Raw genomic sequence first — 22,742 nt, 5'->3', positions numbered from 1 at the left:
AAGGTGTGCGAAATTCCTCGAGTCTTCATCAACTATTCAACTCGTAACTTGTAAGCTCTTCTAAATCCTCTCTGAATTCTCTCTATTTATGTTTTCTTTTTGTCAAATTTCTTCTTTTGTTATTTTTTTCTATAATATTTCCTTTCTTGGTTATTCAACTCTTACTTGATTCTCTTTAGCGGTTGCTCCACGAAAGTGTTGAAATCTGGATTTGAAAATATTTTTAATTGTAACAGGTTTTCTAAACATTTTTCCATTTTGGGTTGTCCACTTTACAAATGAAACTCTGTCAGAATTTTTAGAATATATTATTTCATTTTTGAAATGTTTCTTTAAATAAGTGGAAAATTAAAGTAATGTCACTATATAACATGTTGAATGTCACCTTGTAGTTTCCCTAAGTGTTAAGTACGGTGGTAACGCGCCAACTAAGTTAGGTCTTCCGTTGCTAATCTTGATTAATTTAGTTGATAAGAATGCTTAAAAGCCGAGGCTTTACAAAAAGAGTAAATAGCTACAAACTAGTGTGAACACGTCTAATGCTCTTTGAGTTACTCTATGTTAGACAACCAATTAGACAAAAGTTTAAGGGGTTAAAAGGTAAAAAAAAATGACTACTAAATAGTATTAACACATTTATTGCAACATAATAGAAATAGGAAATTTAATTCATAAATTATACTCCCTCCGTCCCTAAAAATAGTGCTCATTTCTTTTGGGAACAAATATTAAGAAGAAATTATGTATAGTACCTAGTTGTATTAAATAAATATAGAAGTTGGTACACCTTTTATGAATTGTTTATTAAGGAGAGATAATGTGGACCATATGAGAAAATGGGTGATACAAAAAAAATTGAAAGTAAACTAATATTTTAATTGATGGACCCACACTAAGGGTGCATCCTCTTCACCTTAATAATATTAAATTTCAGGTCTAATAAGTTCAGTTCAGATAAGTTTCAATCAGGTCCAATCAGTGCAATAAGTTCCAATCAGGTATAATAAGGTCCAATAAGTTACAATCAGGTGCAATAAGTTCCAATAAGGTGCAATAAATTCCAATTAGGTCTAATCAGTTTCAAATAGTCAATGATCAATAAACATTTGTATTATTGTCCATTATTTGATTATTCATATCACTATTAGCTGGTTATGTTATTATTAAGATTTTAATTAAAGTACCACAATGATTATATTGTATTATACTTGTATTATTGTCTATTATTTTATTAAATTTTTGTATTATTGTCTATTATTCATATTACTATTAGTTTATTATGTCATTATTACAAATTTTAATTAAAATACCACAATGTATAATATTTTACTTGTATTATTGTTTATTGGTTTATTATTTATATTACTATTAACAAGACTATTAGATGTCTTAGTGGTGAAAGTTGTGATTGTTTTTTGTTAAATTGTTTATCATACGAGATAATTAATAATTATCATTCTTTAAAGGGCAAATTTTAATAATTATTATTTCATAATAAATTTTGAGGGGGTAGTATTTACGTTATGGGTAATATTTATGTTATAACTCATCAATATTTTTGTCTAACAAAGTCAAATAAGTTCCAATTAGATCCAATAAGATCTAATAAGTTTTAATCAGGTCCAATAAGGTCTAATAAGTTTCAATCAGGTCCAATAAGGTCTAATAAGTTCTAATAAGTTTCAATCATGTCAATAATCAATCAAGTTAATAAGGTTCAATCAGGTCCAATAAGTTGAATCATGTCCAATCATGTATAATAAGTTCAGTTCAGGTTCAATAAGTTCAGTTCAGGTAAGTTTAGGATTATTCAGGTGAAAAGAACGCATCCTAAATAAGAAAATGGGAAATCTATTTGGGACAAACATACATGGAAAAATGGACACTCTATTTAGGGACAAATGAAGCATTATCAGGGGCGGTTCTTGGCCCATGCAGTATAGGCGACGGGATAGGTCCCCAAAAATAGAGGGGGCCCGGCCGAAATATATGATATGTATTAAATGTTTGAAAGAAAAACAAAAGGAAAGCATTTGGATCAGTGGTAAAGTGGTAGAGGATGGGGAAGGGGCACTGGTTCGATTCCAGTTAGAAGCAGATTTTTTTAACTTTTTGTTGTTTCGACTGCTGACTCATCAGTGATCACCACTCACATTAATAACAACGCATGCTTTTTTTCTTTGGCGCTTCAAATCCCCAATAATTTTCCATTACTGTTACTCTCTTCTCTCTCTTCCCAATTCTCTCTCTCTCATTAATTTCTATTCATACTCTTATATTTTTTTTGCAATTTTCCAATAAAATTTACTCTTAAACTTCAATTCAACAAATTTGCTTATTTAGATTATTTAAATTATTTTAATATGATGTAATTAGATATTATTTTCAATATAAAAGTATTTTTTTAAAATTGAGAATCTAATATCTTTTATGAACTAAATATGAAGGGCCCAATTTTAAAAGAGCGTATAGGGCCCCTGCTATGTTTGCCCCCACCCCTGAGCATTATTTATGGAAAGATTCAAAATAGGAACAACATATTGACATATTCCGATGAGTAATACAGGACTAACAAAAGAAAACATAATTGTATTGTATTGTATTGTATTGTATTGTATTGTATTGTATTTTATTGTATTGTATTGTATTGTATTGTATTGTATTGTATTGTATTGTACTGTACTGTACTACCTAAAACCTAGTTAACCAACAATTACAATTGGAAGCCTACATTTCTTACCCACATTTATAATAATCATTGCAAATACTTCGTAAATCGTATTGCTCATTTAATTGCTTTTTTGTATTTTTTTTTTTAAAAAAAAATTCTTATGACATAATAATTGATTTTGGTTATATAATTGTATAAGAATGTAATTGGTTGTAAGATCACGAGATTTAAAGTAAGAGGTCAAAGGTTTAAGATTTATCTCCTTCTTTACTCGTTTTGACAATAGCACTTGATTTTCTTCTACCCTTAAATAAAGTTGTATCTTTCACTTACAAAGTTACAATATGTTTGGTTAACTTTTAGTAAAGGAAAGGAAGAGAAGATAAAGTAAAAAAAAACCTTACTTCTTTTTTTTTTTTTGAAATTAATATTAATCCATTGATTCAAAGTCATACGACATCTACAATAAAAGTCAAAACTACACAAATACATATCAAATGAAAGAAATACAATTCTAATATGATAAAACCACGATCGTTGAGTAGATCTAACACTTCTGAAAACCCTTGTCTTTCACATCGCTGTCTGATGCAGCCTTCTGCAAGGGGGTCTGTCGATCTTTTGTAGTTTTGAAGTAGAACCGAATTCAATTCAAGTGATTGTAAACGAAGTCTTGACATCTGTTGCAACTCCGTACAAATTTCGATCAACAAATCAACATTTTGAAATACACAAAAACCTAAAAACAAATTCTCTAAACTCTCACATGGAGAGAGATAAAACCCAATATATGGGTAGACATAACCCAATATATGGGTAGAAAAACTCTCCATTAGAAAGAGACTGAGATTTATTGAAAACATAAACCTAAAAAGCTAGAAATAAAATGAGAAAAGGGGCTTACCACCGCCCAAAAGGGGTGGTGGTAGCCCCTAGGTTGAAAATTAGGGTTTTGTGGAAGAGGAGAGAGAAGAGAAAAGAGAGAAAAAGAAGGAGAGAGGAGGCGTTTTTTTTTTTCACATGAACAATTAAGGTTGAGTAATGCTTATGTACATAAAAAAAAAAAAAAAAAAAAAAAAAACCTTAACTTCTCATGTTGGTATAATTTTTTTCTTTTCTCCAAATTTTCCCCACTTTTAGGAAAGAAAAGAGAAATTTTATTAAAGAGAGTCTTTCCTTACATTTCCTTTCACTTATTTTTTTTTAATAAATCAAACATTGAAAAGTAATAAAATTCCTTTCACTTTCTTTCTTTCTACCAAACAAGTTGTTAGAAATTTAAACTCATCTCACAATCCCACTAGCCTTGCCAGTCCATAATGACAATGTTTTGTTATTATTTCATTTACTTTTAGTTCTCATTAATTATGTATTTTTTTTTTGTTTTGAAAGAAATTAATTATGTATATTTAAAGGAGGAGTCGTATGAATTTCACATACTGTTTTAGTGTTTTGAAACGAAGATTCTTTTAATTGAATAACAAGTAAACAACCATACAAAAACAAGAATCACACCATAAAATTTGAAACTTTTTCCTTCCTCCATAATATCCATCACCTTACATAATAAACACATCAAGCATTCAAGCTTAAAACTCATATTTTTCACCTATAATTTTCAAACAAGTCACTACTAAAAAAAAAGTACTACTACTAAGGATATGTTGAATAGTGCTTAGACACGAAGATATGTTGGATTCTTCATTTTGGGCTGGGCTCTACTAATATAATTTGTCAGTTGGGTTAATCTAGTTCGCTAGGCCTTTCCACTAAATTAGTACTTGGAATTTGATTGTTAAAAGCCCAGTTGTCCAATATTCAATGCAAGAGTTAGGGTGTCGTGTACTCGTGTGTCGGAGTCCGATATTGAGAGGATGGTATTATTGTCTTACTTTTTTTTACCAATTCTTTTAGGCTCTGTTTGGGGAAGCATTTCAGGTGACTTAAATGATAAGGTGCTACAATTTTAAGTCACCTTATATGATTAGTGGTGTTTGGTGGGGGAACTTAAATAAAATTTAAGTCCAAAATTTGACTGAAATTGAGTTGGAGTAAAATATAGCTTGTGAGATCAGGTGCTGAAATTTTTTATTATTATTATTTTCTTTTTATCTTTCTAAGCCTAAAAAAATATTTTTCTTTTTATGTTTTTAAGTCTAAAAAGATATTTCAGCTACAGTCATAAATAATATTACCAAACAGGTTATGTAATCAACTAGTTTATCAGTTTCAGCACCTTAACAGTTTCAGCTGCTATCTAATCAGTTTCAGCTCCATCTCAATCAATTTTGCCAAACATAGCCTTATTTGGCAAGACAATTGACCCAAGGGTTAACCCTTGTTAGGACATGAGGCCGCAAAGCACATACAAAGTTGGGTAAAAGACTTTATAGTTGAAAAGACAATATATCTAAATGCTCAATTACACCACAACATGAGAGAAATTTCGCAACATAACATAAGGATAAGGATTCGAACATTGAAGACGTATCGATATCTGGGGTGGTGCTCCATATGCAGCTTCTACCTCTTCCTTTTAAATTGTTTAAAGCGGTCTTTGTCTTTGTCTTTTCACTTATAGTTTGTTGTTTATCTTAATAAAGGTTTCAAGAACTTGAAATTCAATATACTATATTTTAATAAGTTTAATATGTTTAGCTACAATAAATTAATTTTTTTAGAGGAGTTATAATAAGTTATAAGTTAGTGTAAAAAGTTTAGTTAAGTTTCGAAAAGTTCATATATATTTTGATAATTCTAACAAGGTGTAATAGTTTCACTCAATTTTTTTTTGACTTGATTCAAGAAAAAAAAATTCAAATACATTTCAATAAGTTTTAATAAAGCTAAATAAATAAAAATTCCAACAATATAAAGTTATAGAAGTGTAAAGTTCCAACATATTGAAGTTCTTACCAACTAATTAAGATAGGAAAAATTGGCATGAACAACACTAACTATTGGTTTGGTGCACAAAACAGCACAAACTAAAGAAGGTATGATGTACAACACAAACTTTATAGCATGAGTGCATGAATCAACATAAACAACGATTTTGGCGTGGTTTCATGGCACAAACTTTAAGGCTTGGGTAAACGTATCAGTGTCCAAAATCGTCATATTATGATTCTAGAGCTGATCAAATCAACCCGACTCGATTTTTTGGCGGGTTTGGGCAGAATTTTTGGCCCGCGATAGGCCCCAACCCGATTTTTTTTTGCTTTCGGCCGAACTTCGAGCAAGCTAAAAATGACTTTTTAGTCTATATTTTGTCCCGAAAAGCGCACTCATTTTGAACCGAATTTTGGCTTGGCCCGACCAATAGACATTTTTAAGGCCCGGTCCGGTCCATGATCACCTCTAGTTGATTTGCGTAGCTATGCCATAAAGTTTGTGTTGTGCATCACCCATCGTTTAATTTGTGTTGTCCTGTCACCTGTACACCAAACCAATAGTCGGTGTTGTTTGCGCCAAATTTTCCATTAAGATAAGCCTTAAACATATTATATGACCAAGTTATGATAAAACTCAATCAGCAATAATTAGACGAAGGATAGTCCATAAAGTTGTACGTGCTTTTTGAATTTCCTCTTCACAAACCATGCTTCTTTTGTTTTTTGATGGCTTTCAAATACTTTCTCTTGTTCTAACCTATAATTGTCGTCTCTTTTTTTTTAATTATCTTTTTCATCTTTAAGAAGCAGAAATTTAGTTTGATACATTCTCAGAATCTCTGTTAATCAAATAATAATTCAAGGACTTTTTAGAAATCACGATAATCCTTCTTTAAAAAAACAAGAAAAAATGAGAATCCAGATCTTTTCTCTGATCTCCAAGCTATAGCCACCACAAATGTCACATTCAAAACTCGAAGAATTGTTTTATGGTTGGCAATTTTAATCTCACCAATCACCATATGATAGAAAAGAAAGAAACAAAAGTAAGCACAGTGGTTACTTTATAGGCAGTCAGCATATGCTATTATGCTTATAACTTGAAAATGGGCACACAACAGTATAACAGAACCACCTTATCAGAGCTTTTTTTTTCTTTTTCTTTGTCTAAATGTCTTCACCTTTAGACTATCTTAGTATCATAAGTATGAAGTATTCAGGATGTTAGTTTTTTTTAAAGGTAATATGAAGTCCCTTGCAAGGAAGGGGGGAAGATCCATCTTTGCAAGGGGTGAGACTCGATTCCGTGACCTCTGGGATCGGAAGTGATGACAATATCACGAGACTATCACTTGTTGCTCATTCAAGATGTTATTAATGTTTGAAACCATGCACATAACATAAAGTACTCCATTTACCATAAGTTGTAGGTTTTTTTTTTTTACTGTTTGATAGTTAATACTCTTTCCATTTCTTTTTAATTTACTCACTTTACTTTGGGAAGAATCAAGGAGGAAGTACAAAAATATGAGAGAGAAACTAAAAAAGTATAGAGAGAAACAAAAGAATAGGTTAAAATATTAAAAAGTAAATGACATGAGTGGAAAAAGAGGAGAAAGTAGATGTGATATGTTACCAAAAATAGAAAAAGCAATAGTTAGTAAATTAAAAAGAAACAGACTGAAAAGAAAAGTGTGTAGATTAAAAAGAAACGAAAGGAGTATATAACTTCGATAACTTATAATTTTTTTTTAAATTTTAACTATAGTAAAAATTATAAAAAGTTGATATAGAATATAGTAATTTATGTCGTAGTAACAATTGTTTTTCTATGCTCGTAAAAAATTTATAGTGAAGCCAAAATATCTCACTCTGAATAATAATCTTTTCATGACATGATTTTTTGATCAATAATTGTTGTATTATATAAAAAGTACTTACAGCTATTTACTTAAAGGATTTTTTCTCAAAAAATCTACAAAGAAATATATTAATCTTATAACAAATTAATGTTGACCAGTGTAATACATGGATCACAAGAATAGACTGGATAGTGTATATAATATATATAATAGCCGAATAAATTCATTCACGAATGGACACTTGGGGGACTATTTTTACAAGTGTCTCTATATGTTTTAAAAATAAAAAAGAATATGGTTTACATGGAAAAGATTTGAAACCTAACCATGTATGAATGTATGATGTATAATCTTCACGTAAATATACATGTAAGAATAGTAAATTGATATGTTTAGACAACAAAGAAATAAAGTAGTTAAGTAAATATGAACTATGTGCTTATATTGATAGTGGATGTTGACTGTTCAGTATGTTCTCGAAAAAGAAATTTATAACCTAAGTTCTAGTTAAAAAGGTTAAAAATCCTATAAATTGTCTTTCTATTTCATTCCAAAAATTTAACAAAGCCACTTTACTCATCAAAGCATGGACTACGCACACCGAGTGTGAGGATAGACTTAATCCTACACAACGAGAAATAATGCTAAGAAATTTAGAACATGAGGTTACCATTTTAAAAAAATACTTCAGAACATCAAACAATAAGAGATCCTTTGTGGAAAAACTTCAGGTACTTTTGACTTATTAGCAAAAAGAAAACAAAACTGATAAAATATAGATCTATTCCTAAGTATGCGGGTTAGGGTTATGGGTCCACCACCGTCCAAACAAGTTACATCGTCCTGATGTCATGATGGGAAGACAAAATAAAACCTACCCAATCCCCTAAAATATATATATATATAAATGCATGTAGCTTACGAATAAAGAATTTTTTTCACACAAAAAAGTACGTTGGATCAGTATCATTCTAGCTTGATTCATGACCTCCATTAACAAATTGAGGTGAAAGCAGTAATAATTAAGGGTAAAACAGAATTCAAGCTTGTAAGAACGTTTTAGCGGATCCTAAAATTTAGTGTATATATATGTATGCTCAAGTCATACGCTAATGAGTAATTATATTATTTTAATAAATAACCGAGAAAATATATATCATACGATCGACCTATAAGACATTAGAAATCAAAAGCAAAAAAGGACCATGATAAATTGGTACCGAATTAAAGGATCGGATGATCTTTGGTACTAGATTAAGTAGCAAACATGCATAAATCGAGCATTAGTATGGCAATGGGGCGGGTCTGGGTCGGGTCCACTTGGACCCAGACCCAGACCCGTTTATTTTTCACAGACCCAGACCCGCCCCAGACCTGTTGGGTCTAAATTTTTCAGACCCAGACCCAGACCCGCTGGGTCTAGCGGGTCCATGGGTCCTTACTGGGTCCTAAATGGGTCCTTCTTAGTTTTAAGTTTTCATCACATTTCTAAATATATGTAATTAAAAATTTTCCCCCTAATATATATAGGTTCTTGTATCCATGGTTAAAGCATTCTCTAAATAAAATTTTAAGAATTAACTGATAAAATATTAAAATGTTACAACTTATAAAGTTAATGTCTCTCATAAAATTTTAGAGTTTAGGTAAAAAAAAAAAAATTCTAATATGTAAATGGGTCCGCAGGGCGGGTCTAGGTCTAGCATATGTGGACCCGGACCCAGACCCGACCCACGTTCTTCGGGACCCAGACCCGACCCGGACCCATTGGGTCTAAAATTTCTAGACCCAGACCCTTATAAATGGGTCGGGTCCTAGCGGGTCTGGGTCGGGTCCGGGACCCATTGCCATCCCTAAGCATTACCATCTATACAAATATATTAAAAGGTGTGCGAAAATAAGAAATTGTGCCACGTGACGCTCTCCCTAGGGAGTTTTAGTTCATGTAATCTATGTACAATAAAAAAAATTTAGAAATTGTATAGTACAAGGTTTGATCCCGAGACCTCAAGTACATATAATAAAGTCCTTAGACTAAGTTATGTTTAGTGTTATTATCATAAAGTATTATACTAATAAATGAATTTTTTTTCTTATCCATAGCATAACCCAAGCCTAATAACTAGTTTTACTTAGGGTCTGTTCTCCCCAACTTATTTTCAGTTCAGTTCAATTCAGTTCAGTTCAGTTCAGTTCAATTCAGTTCAATTCAGTTCAGTTCAGACCAGTTCAGTTCAGCTCTTGACAATACTTTTACTCTCACATATCACTATTCATTTCAGTTCAGTTCAATTCAGTTCAGTCCAGTTCAGATCAGTTCAGTTCAATTCAATTTAGTTCAACTCAGTTCAGTTCAGCTGTTTTATGCCGAAGAGAACAGACCCTTATAAGCTGGTATTAATCACGAGTGGTGGCCTCAGGTCTGGTGGATTTCACCAGTTTAACACCAATAGGCAATATCACAAGTAGCTCTACTATAATATCTAATTTCCCTTCTAGGATTGAAATGGTTGTCACCTAAACGGGACCCTGCTTGGATTTTAAAGGACATTATACTTTGCAAATTGCAAACCCTATTCCCAAGTTGTGGGACTGTATGTAGTAGGGTCTCCACTTTTGTTTCCTTCATCTTGAAGGTTTCCAAGCTCCCACTGGAATACTGGATGATGGAAAGTTTGGCATTTTTTAGGGGTTAGTGGTTTATAGCAGCTAGGAGAGTACAATAATTTTTTTTAAAAAGTAAGGAGAAGGCGCTCTAATCGGACCTGTCAGACAACGCCCCTTGAAAGTAGGGGAGGACGGTAAGAGGAAATCCCCACCCCAAAGTGCCTCTAAACCAAACCACTAGACCAAGCTTGGAGAGTACATATCCACTCATAAATATCCCTTCGTAGCTTGTATCTCTCAGCATGACACCACTACAATCCCTTAAAACGGTAGGTAAACACTTGCATTAATCTGTCAATGAATTTTCATAGCCGAATGTTTCTATCATGGTCATAATAAAGATGACCATGAAAATCTAGTGGATCGGAATCATTTTGAGTTCACATTCTAAAACCTAAAATCATTTTGAATCACTAGATTTTCATGGTCATGATTTTTCACCATGATAGAATTCTCATTCATAGTTTGTAGGTATTCGTCAGCAAATAAACTATACTAATTATTATGATTTATGTGTAGCTAATAATAATTATATCACTAGTTAACTGATAACAAAAAATCACACAAATTCTATCGAGTATTTTTTTTTTTGGTAATAAAAATTCCTTTGGGCTGCCTCGTACAAGGCCCCCACCCAGAGGCTCATTATTACAAGCTAAACACCCCCAACTCCCTCCACCTCTTAAATTCGAAGCAAATGTTTGGGGTAGGAATTGAACCCTAAACCTTGCTAGAAAAGATGGGAAAACTCACCACTTGAGTCAACCCCAATTCCTATATTATCGAGTATTGGTGTATTGAGATAATGTAAGAGTTGATCATCATCTCCAAGTACAATAAATCCTTTGGGAAAAAAAGGCTCTCTCTTAATAATTTATTTCAACATTCAATCAACCAATAATTTATGTCCTCTTAGTCTCTTATTGCTCACAAGTCACATGTTCCATCTCTCCTATAAAATTTCCCTCTCGTCCATCCGTAAATAATAGCCATACATAGTACATTATTAATATGAATCATTGGATTAATTGTTAAAAAAATTCTTACTTATGAAATATCCGGATCTTGTGACTATTATTATCATAGAGGACATTTGATGATTGACGTGATTCTCGAAACACATTATTGAACCTACATTCACACCTCAAAGAAGAGATCGAGAACAAACGAAAGAAACACCAAACGTGGCAGATAGCTAAGCAAATTTTTAGATAGAAATTTAAAACTATCTTATATGTAATTATATAAACAAAAGAAAAAAAAAATGGACAACAATAAGATTGATAATGAACAAACTTATTAGTTTTCCTAAAGATATTCCATATATAGTCTTCTATCTCAGTAAACCTGCTTTCTTTTCTTTTTTAAGCGCAGTGATGTAGATGGGATCCAATCTCATGTCTCGTGTACCACCTCACAAGACTTTACCAACTAAGCTACATGACATCCAAAGTGAACATGCTTGTCACATATTGATCCATGGGATGTTTGTTTCCGGCCATCGAAACAACTTTACAAGCTAGTTCCATCATACCTTGAATATGAGCCGATTGGTGCCGACAATGAGCATCACATTGGGCTTAAGTCCCATACTTTCCATAAGTTCTAACATCTCTAAGCCATCTTCCAAATCTCCGGAGTTTACATATAGAATTGATGATATCAGTAAATAAAAGCATTAGCTCGTTCCCTTATCAGTCCAGGACTCTAATACAATATACTTACCACGACTCTAATAAGCTCAGGAGACGGGCCTTTGGCTATCATCTCTAGCAACAACTTGTTTGCAACTAGCATCAATATCGCTCTTTCGACACAAAGCCTAATGACAGATTATTGTTGCGAGCTTCACAAGACAGTTGAGATAGCATATCCATAGCTAAGCATAAGGTATCATTAATCATCCTGCTTCAATAGAGAACGTAGTATCATATGATAAAACACCCTTGACAGGAACTTTTTCTTTAGCAGCAACATATATAGCATGGGCCAGTTTAGGAGGCTTATCTGAAAAGCAGTATTGTGTGACAAACATCATTATCATTCTCATCGGAATTATTTCTAAAAAAAACCACCACTTTCGGGCAAAGACAATGTTTTTCCGACTTTCTCCTCTGAAATTCCTTCTACTTGTTTTTTCTTTTGTTTCGACAACCATGACAAGTAGTATTGTAGTAGTAGAGTTGGACATAAACCTGCTTAGATGAACTTTAACGGCCCGTTTGGTAGTTGGTCATAAATGGTAGTAATGGGAATGAATTTGTGTGTAATGTTTGGAAAATAGTGAATTCGAAGAGGATGATAAATTCAAGGAGTTGTGGATCACCATTACGGCCGAAACAATACCATAATGATCTTCTTCTGTATGGATTGGTGTTGAATCTGTTGATGTTGGCTAAGGAAAATCTTGATGCTATGCCTTGTCACATTCCGGCCTTTTCTCCTTCTCCTCCTCCTTCTCCTCCTTCGTTGCCGCGATTAGGGTTTTTGGGATTTTTAATTTTCTTTTCCACCAATTGAACTCGCTGCTAGTGGCGGATATAGGATTTTGTAGTCGGAGTGTTAATATTACAAAATAAACAAAGAATTGGAAAAGTAGCATGATATATTTTATTTTTTGGACAAAAAGTAACATGATATATAGTTATTGAAGTATTTCCCTCAAAGAAAAATATAGTTATTGAAGTACATAAAAATGCAATTTTAACAGCATAATTTTACATTAATAACATAAAATGATGATAATTAAATATGATTAAGTATTGAAGTAAGGCTCCGTTTGGTAGGGCGTAAAATGTTTTTCGGGAAAACTGTTTTCCTCTATTTTTAGTTTTACATTGTTTGGTTGGTAAAAGAGTGTAAAACCATTTTTCCTTGGGGTAAAATTACTCTCCTAATGATGGAAAACCATTTTCCTTTCAAAATGAAGGGAAAACTATTTTCCATATCTCTCTTGTACACTCCTCTCACTACCTCCTTACTTTCCCTTTCATTTTCCTTTCATTTCATCATTTTTCTTACATCGAACCAAACAACGGAAAACTAATTTTGGAATTGTGTTTTCCATTGTAAATTGTTTTCCATGAAAATCATTTTACACTGAAAATGTTTTACGCCCTACCAAACGGAGCCTAAATGAAAATGCAATTTTAACATGAAGTAGTCATTAACTATGCATTCATGCGTTTGTAGCAATTTAACAATTTTCAACAATTTAGGCATAAATCAAATCCCAACAAGTAACAATTGTAAATCATGGAGCATTGAGGGTGCGTTCTGTTCAACTTAAAAAATTAAGTTTCAGGTCCAATAAGTTCAGATAAGTTCAGATAAGTTCAGATAAGTTGCAATAAGGTCTAATAAGTGCAATAAGTTCCAATAAGGTCTAATAAGGTCCAATAAGTTCCAATCAGGTGCAATAAGTTCCAATCAGGTGCAATAAGTTCCAATAAGTTCCAATAAGTTCCAATAAGTTCCAATCAGGTCTAATAAGGTCCAATAAGGTCCAAATAGTCAATGTTTAATAAACATTTGTAGGTCCAAATAGTCAATGTTTAATAAACATTTGTATTATTGTCCACTATTTTGTTATTCATAATTTCATATCACTATTAGCGGATTATGTTATTATTAGAATTTTAATTAAAGTACCACAATGATTATATAGTATTATACTTGTATTAGTGTCTATTATTTTAATTAAAGTACCACTGTGTCATGTGCAGTTCCTTCGAACCCGACACAAATGTACATGAAAAGCATATCAAAAGAACAAGAAGCTCATTCATATTTTTACGAACTCATTCATATTTCTGTGATGATTAACCATCACAAAAAAAAAATCATATTTCTGTGATGATTAACCATCACAGAACAACCCCTACAAAATTTATGCAAACAAAATCACCAATAACTAGCAATGTGAAAGGAGCCAGACATATCTGAGCTATGTACTTTATAAAATTAATTTTTTGATTTTCTACTAGTGTTTTATAAAATTAAAACAACACTATTAGATACATTAGTGATGAAAGTTATGTATAGGCAAATATATAAATAGTAATTTTTTTGTTAAATTAATTATCATAAGAGATAATTAATAATCATTATTTTTTAAAGGACGAATTATAATAATTATTATTCCATAAAAAATTTTGAGGGGTAGTATTTACGTTAGTGGTAATATTTATGTTATTCATCGTCAATGTTTTTGTCTAATAAGGTCAAATAATTTTCAATCAGGTTCAATAAGGTCTAATAAGTTTCAATCAGGTCCAATAAGGTCTAATAAGTTTCAATCAGGGTCAATAAGTTCCAATAAGGTCAATCAGGTTCAATCAGGTCCAATAAGTTCCAATCAGGTTCAATCAGGTCCAATAAGTTGAATCAGGTCCAATCAGGTCCAATCAGGTTTAATAAGTTCCAATAAGTTCAGTTCAGGTTCAATAAGTTCAGTTCAGATAAGTTCCAATAAGTTCAGGTCCAATAAGTTGAATAGAACGCACCCTGAGTGAACTTAAGCCTTACCTTTTGTTTGGGACCACATATCAAAACTCAGAACTTATTCTAAAAAAGGTAGGTTCAAAGAAGTGAATAAAAACAAGAAAAATTTAGAAAAAAAATTAAAGTTCAATTTTCGAAAATAAAATCCTTTCGAAGCATTCTTTGTAAAAAAAAATAAAAAAATACCACGAACTTAATTTTTTTTTGCAAGATAAAATATATTCTTATTTTTCGGTATTAACCATCTCAATTACGGTGTTGACCATCTCAATTTCGATATTGACCCTTTTATCTTCCTTGAGCCTCCTATTTCCATTAATTGCAGCACCATCCTTAGCATCTCAAAAACCACACCGAAAAATAAAAGTTTCATCTTGTAAAAAAAAAAATTGAGTTTTTTTTTAAAAATACTTTAAATTAAAAGATTTTTTTGACAAATTTTCTCAGAAACAAAATCCTAATAAAACTTAAACAAATTTATATGAAGTTCAAGCCACCTCCTCAAAAGTCCAGGATCAAGAGTATTAATGCATATTATTGCATCAGCTATCTTGTAAACACTTATTAATGCACAACACCCTCTTGTACAAGACCGTCTTGGAGATTTATGGGGCTTGTTTTAAAATGGAGATTGGACCGTTTCTTTTCCGTTAATGAGAGAAGAAGATCACAACTTGTCATAGAGAGTAAAGAGAATCAATACTAATTGATGAATTGATTTTATTTTTAATAATTATGAAAAAGTATTGATGACAGTAATTGATGGAATAAGTTAATTAGAAAGTTAAAAATATGGAAGGTTGAATTTTTGGTGAAAGAGATTGAAGAAGATAATAGGTGATGGCGTGAATTATGGAGTTCGGATAATGGTGATGTGAGCGTTTGCCCTTTACGAAAGCATCATACTTTTTTCAAATTTGGCCATTTCAAATAAAACCAAAAATATTTGGGCTGGGGCCTATGCAAAGGGGCTCTTTGCACACCCACAGCAACGACCTTATTCCTGTATAAGATTTTTAATTTTTATAATGCACGTCTGCCAATGCACATTCTGTATCGTTAATATATTTAATTACATAGTTTCCTCCATTTTTTTTACCCGTAAAACTTTCCTAAAAGAGAAATAATTAATTACTTGCAACACTTTTTATTTTTGCTTTTCCTTTCCCTCTATCTCTCTCCAATTACACGAGTCCTCTCTTTTTTTTTCCTTCCTACCTTTCTCATACCCGAAAATTACATTATTAGAATTTATGAAAAAGAATATTGCAAATAAAAAATAATAGAGAAAGTATTAGTAAAAATTATAAAAAATTGATTTTTTAATATATATCATAAGACAAATCAAACAAGACAGTAAATAATACATACAATTGCTATCTTTTATATATCATCTCACATCAAATAGTAGTACATCACCAATTCCCATCACTAAGTAAAGGTCATGGACCATCCGACACATTTCAGACAACCTTATCAAAAGTATATACAATCTCCAATAGACATTGAAAACACATTGACAATTGACAAATATCATATGGGAATGGGGTAGAAAGAAAATATATTTGAGTGATTCATATTTAAACCCCATGACCAAGTTGGTTCCTCGCGCCATAAAAGGAAACCATCAATTACTGCAACATACCTAAAAATAAAAATAAAAAAAAAAATAAAAATAAAATAAAATAGAACTACTACTTAAAGAACCTTTCTCAAAAGGTCCTACATTATACCAAACATATGAAGTAGAAGTTTAATGTAACAGCAACAAGCAACATTCAAGAGCAAACTGCTAATCTTCCTTTCACCAGTAGCAAGAATTGTTGAGAGCCTACCATATTTATAAACGAAATTGATAGGAATGCCCTTATTTAAGTTCTAGGACAAGGAGATGAAACTAGTATGAGAAGCGAAAGCATATAAAAGAGGTTAAATGTACTTTGTACCGCCTCCGTGGCTTATATGAATCAAAAAATTGACATTTCATGTTACTCCACCTTACCCAAAATAAGTGTGTGTCTGCGTGAAATGTGTAGGGATGTCAATCTAGTCCGAACCCGATCTAATCGGAAGGAACAAGTCTAAGCCAACTTTGAAAAATAATCCGAATCTGATTCAGTTCAAAAAGTTTGAATTCAATTTAAGGGAGAGTCGGAGTCGAATTTCATAAAAATCTTACTCATTCGGTCCAATTTTGATTCCGAGTCCTATATAAGTAATGCTTAGTTAAGTTAAACTATTGCCATATGATTGTCAAAATTATAGTGATGATTAGATTATTTATGTTATATAAGATTTTTCTATTTAAAAAGGACAAAAAAAAAGTTGGATGGGGAGTCGGATGTTATGATTTTAAGTCGGGAGTCAGAGTCAAATTTAAATCCGATTTCTTGTATGATCGGAGTCGGATTATGCACTATTCAATCCAAATTCGACATGTTGTCATCTCTAGCAATACGTTTTCTATTTGATCTCTAAAAAACTAATTGAAATCCACTCCATTAATATAAAGGAATGGTCGATTTCCTCAATCAATTGTTGAGAAAATGTATAAAAAGGAAAAATAGAATGGTAGTTTGAAAATTAATCTTTTACCATTAAGATGGTAGTAGATGGAAAAAAATGAAAAGCAATTGAAAAACTAGGTAGCTTATCATATGGAGTGGTTACACCTAAATTAGACGTTCCTAACCCTTTCTTTTTTTGGTGCAGCACCTAAATCTTTTGTATATTGCACAATTGAGGCTAAGTTTGCTCATTCAAAACCATTTAAATGAGACTAGAGCATTGAGGTACACCGTACACATATTCAAAACACAAGTAGTACAAATTAAATTGCATATACTAACTTTTGCTAGCATTTACACTATCCTATGAAATCTTGAAACGTGCCATAGGCCCATATTAATACTATATTTAGAAATTGAGGTTGGCTTGAGTGGCGAGCTTTTTCATTTTCCCTAATAAGATCTAGGGTTCAATTCCTACCCCAAGAATTCAAAGGAGAAGGAGGGTTGGAACCTAGAGGTCTGGTTTGTAATAAGCCTCTAAATGGAGATCCTGTGCGAAGACAGTCCAAAGAAATTCTTCTTATCAATTTTTTTAAAAAAAATATTAATACTATATGTTTATGTTGCAGTAATTTTGAAACAGAGGGGTAGATATTTTACCTTTCACAATATAAAACAAACCTAATAATGTTTTGCTTGTCTTCATCGTACAAGTCTAACGAAGCAATATAGTATTTGATTGTGCTGGTTTCTTGTATTAAAGGTGTGCTTTTTGTTAACTGCTGTCAGCCTCAACAATATATTCATCAACCAGAATGTGCCAAGCGTTTCACTATTAGGTAAAGGCAAAAATCTACAGTTGTCTGCAACCATTGATTTACCAAATCATTTTAGGGTTTGATGTGTTCATACTCATAATATTAATGGTAAGTTTAACAAGCTGTACATATCAACTACTTCCTCCGTTTTTTTAGATGTTACACTTTCCTAAAATTGCATGGTTTTAAATAGATGTTACACTTTTTTTTTATTTCCTAAATTGGAAAGTTTTATGCTGTAAAATTACTCACTTACCCTTACTTATAAGGGTTAATCAAAATTAAACTCACTTAATTTAACCTTATTATATACTAATTTAAATTAATTAACCTCCTCCCTTCTCTTCCACCACCCCCCCCACCACCTCAGCTGCCCCATCTCTTCCCCCACCTTGCAGCCTCCTTACCCATCACCACATAAGCCCAGCGAACCACCACCACCCCACACTCCAAAATCGCCACCCAGCCACCCCAAAACCCCACCAGCCACCAAAACCCACCCACCGACCCGAAAACCCGACCCCACCCACGAAACCTTCCCCACCACCCCCACCCACCGAAAATCATGCAATTTTCTTCGCGCAAAACCACATATCCTCCATTTTCGGCGGTAGAGGTGAGGTTTTCGAGGCTATGGTGGAATTTTGCGGCGGTAGAAGTGGGGTTTTGCAAGACTGGGGTGAGTTTTCGGCGCGTGTTTAGGGTTTTCGGGTGGTGGTGGGATTTCGGCTGTGGGGTGGGGTTTTCGGGTGGTGGGTAGGGATTTTGACGGGCTGGGTGGGTTTTCGGGTGGTGGGTGGGGATTTCGACGGGTGGGGTGGGGATTTCGACGGCTGGGGGAGGGATTTCGGTGGCTGGGTGAGGATTTCGGCGGGTGGGGTGGGGTTTTCGGTGGCTGGGTGGGATTTTCGGGTGGGTGGGGTGGGGTTTTGGGTGGCTGGGTGGGTGGTTCGAATTTTGGGTGGGTGGTGGGGTGGTGGGGTGGTGGTGGCAGTTCTATGGGCTGTTGGGGTCCTCTTTTCTCTCTCCTCCCTTTCCTTTAACCCCATATTAATCCTCTCTTAATCCCTTCTTCAATTTTTGCCTAGGGAACCACATTTTTCAAAAGTGTAACATCTAAAAAAAAACGGAGGAAGTATATGATTATGGTATTGGCTTATGAGTTGGTTTTTCTTTTTTAATGTTAAGAAAATATATGATTAATAATAAGCTAAACGGTAAATATAATAATAACTAGTTTAAGTCTGAGTTATATCCCGGGTAAGAAAAAAAAATCATTTATCAATGTAATAATTTATGATAATAACACTAAATACAACTTCGCCTCGTGGTTAAGATTTTAGTATATGTACTTAAAGTTTTGGGATCAAATCCTATACTACGTATTTTCTAAATTTTTTATTGTACATGGATTACATGAACTAAAACTTCATAAGGAGAGCGCCACGTGGCACAATTTCTTGTTTATGCACGCCTTTTAATATATTTGTATAGATTAAAATCTAAAAAATACATAATTAATTAATTATATAATTATGGTATTGGTTTATGGGACTGTTTACTTGTCAAAGTAAGAAGACTTCAACTAGAACAAGCTAATTATGAAAGATCCATATTCAATTAAAGAGATTGAGAAGGTCCACAGAATCAACCAATAGAAATTAGACAGACAAATTAATTTTTTGTTTTGTAGATTATTACAAATTGAAAAATCCAAACATGTCTTGAATCTCCCATCATGTTAACTAGTGATTGATCTAGATTACTCTCCACCAAAGTAGAGTTGGAGCTTCTTTTTAAGAACTACTTGGTGTCATACTATCATTAATTTTGTGATGGCAATTGAATTGACACATGAATAAATTAGTTAGGTAAAGTATAACTAATTACAATCGAATGAGTATTTCAAATATAAAAAAGTTTACAAGTAAAACTAGAGAGGAACATTTTTTTGATAGGATTTGATACACTTTAACCCCATTTTTCCAAAAAAAATATCAGCTTGTTATTATTACTTTATTAGAGTGGTTAGTTTTGAGTCAAGATACTTTTTTTTTACTTGTTAAAACTTAAAACTCTTCTAATATTTACTGAATAGCACTATCAGAAAACACTTGTGTTGATTAGATTGAATTATATTGAGCCATATTATATTTTATTGACTAAATTTGGATGTTTTCTTGTTCTAATAATCTATCTAGATATTCAATACAATATGGCAACTAGCACATAATACCAACCAACAGGAAATTGATGTCAAGAAAGTACACGCCCCCGCCAAAAAAGAACAAATTTCTATGGAGCCCTCCATAATTTTTATACTATCTTTATTGTTAAAAGAATTTTTTTTACTAAATTTGAGCTAGCTAAATAACTAAAGGTGGTACAAATTGACACGATCAACTAACTTAACCAGAATCTAACATGATATTAGTGGGTTCAAGTTAAGGTTTTCAGTCCGTTTAAGTAAGTGTGTTGACCTAACACGACACGTTTACTAAATGGATTAGGTTAAGATTGAACATTTTAACCTAAATTCGACATGATAATTCGTTTAGCTAATATCCTACTATCAATATTATTAGGGTCTGTTCTCCCCAACTTATTTTCAGTTCAGTTCAGTTCAGCTCCAATAAGTTCAGTTCAGTTCAGTTCAGCTCCAATCAGTTCAGTTCAGTTCAGATCAGTTCAGTTCAGCTCCATTCTTTTATAACAATTTTGTTAAATACTATTATTATGTTGGTATAATTTATTTTACTAATTACTCTTATTATTATTATTATTATTATTATTATTATTATTATTATCATTATTATTATGATTATTATTATTATTATTTAAATATATATCATTACTATTAAGTATTATTATTATTGTTGTTGTTTCTATATATTATTTTGTTTATTATAGCTTTACTCAATATTATTACTATTATTATTAGGAAGAACATGGTTTAGGTCAAAGTACAAATAAACCCACTTTTTTTAGCCCATAAACCAATCAAATTGCGTCAAGACGGTTTATGATGTAATTTTCGCGGTCCAACCCAATCATTATTTTTATTACTAAATATTTTATGTTATTAAATCTAATTATTAAAATAGTAATATTAATTTACTTCTTAATATTATTGTTATTATATATCATCATCAAGTATTAATATATTAATACAAATAATATAAAATAAGTATTATTAATTATCATTATTATCATTAATTATTATTATTATTATTAATTTATGATTATTAATATTATTTCTTTATAACTATCATTTAAAAATATCCAAAATATTATTATTATTATTATTATTATTATTATTATTATTATTATTATTATTATTACTTATCATTATAATTATTATTTAATATTCATATTATTATTGTTTAAAATATTATTTATATATTTATTACATTCAGTTTAATTTAATTTAATTAGATTCAATTCAATTCAATTTAATTCAATTCAATTCAATTTAATTCAATTCAATTCAGTTCAATTCAATTCAGTTCAGTTCAGCTCCAATAAGTTCAGTTCAGTTCAGCTCTAATAAGTTCAGTTCAGTTCAGTTCAGCTGTTTTATGCCGAAGAGAACAAGCCCTTAGTTGGGCTTTAAATAATTTGAATATTTTTCCTAAACATGTAAAATTTATTCTTTGATTGTTCTATTTGGTTTATTTAAGTAGGATATTAATATAAGACGCGGGTTAAGAAATATATGATGTACATTTGTTTAGTTTTGTGCATACACGCACTTGATAAACGGGTCGGATAACCCGTTTATTAAACGGGCCGGATAACCCGTTTAATAAACGGGTCGGTTTAGAATTTAAGGTGTGCATTCCGGTAGACTCGACACAAAGTTGACACAACATGACCCATTTACCAAATATTTTTTTTTATTAGGAGAGATAATTGATCTCAAAACCAACGCCTGTTAGGCTATTAGCGTGTAAGGCATACCAGTTCAAAGGTTGGGTAAAGACTAAACAGTCTAGAATTAAATGCCCTAACATATTGTTGGGATGAGGATTCAAACCCTGTGCAATCCCCTGAAATTCGGGGTAATACTCCAATGGGCTACTAGCTCTCCCTCTTATTTACCAACTTTATAAATAACTAATTGCATTTTTTTAATTAATTGATTTCAAGACCAACCCTTGCTTGGCTACTAACCTGCAGAGCATACCAACTAAAAAGTTGGGTACAAAGATAAACAGTCTAGAAGTAAATATCCCAACCTATTGTTGGGATGAAGATCCAAACCCTATGCAATGCCCTGTAATTCGAAATGATACTACAATGAGCTAGCAACTCTTCCTCCCATTTACCAACTTTATAAATAAGGGAAAAGCTAAATGCAGCCCTAAGGGCTGCATATAAAAGCTAAAAATGGAAAAAACAAGCATTAATTGATCATTTATTACATAGATTAATGCAAACTTTTGTCATAAATTAACAACTAATTTCCATTTTAAACAATGTATTTATGTCTTATATGCAGTCCTAAGGGCTGCATATAGCATAACCCTATAAATAACTAATGACATATCTTTAATTAATAAGACAACAACTGCCACAAATATCCCCTCCTTTAATTCATAAAATTAAAAATTAGCTAGTTAAATTTTTGCCAAATAATCTTAACCTTATGCTAAAAGGATGCCACAGCTTAAAATGGTACTCCACGACCAATTTTGACAAGGAATATCAAGATTCAAGGCAAATCAAAGTAATGGCAAGCAATTAAAGAGAAGGATGCTAAAAATGATGCTAGACTTAAAAAAATCAATGGTTTCCATTTCCCAAGTACCCCCCAT

This window comes from Beta vulgaris, chromosome 3, assembly GCF_026745355.1.
Source record: "Beta vulgaris subsp. vulgaris cultivar EL10 chromosome 3, EL10.2, whole genome shotgun sequence".
Lineage (NCBI taxonomy): Eukaryota > Viridiplantae > Streptophyta > Magnoliopsida > Caryophyllales > Amaranthaceae > Beta > Beta vulgaris.
This window is presented reverse-complemented; position numbering follows the sequence as displayed.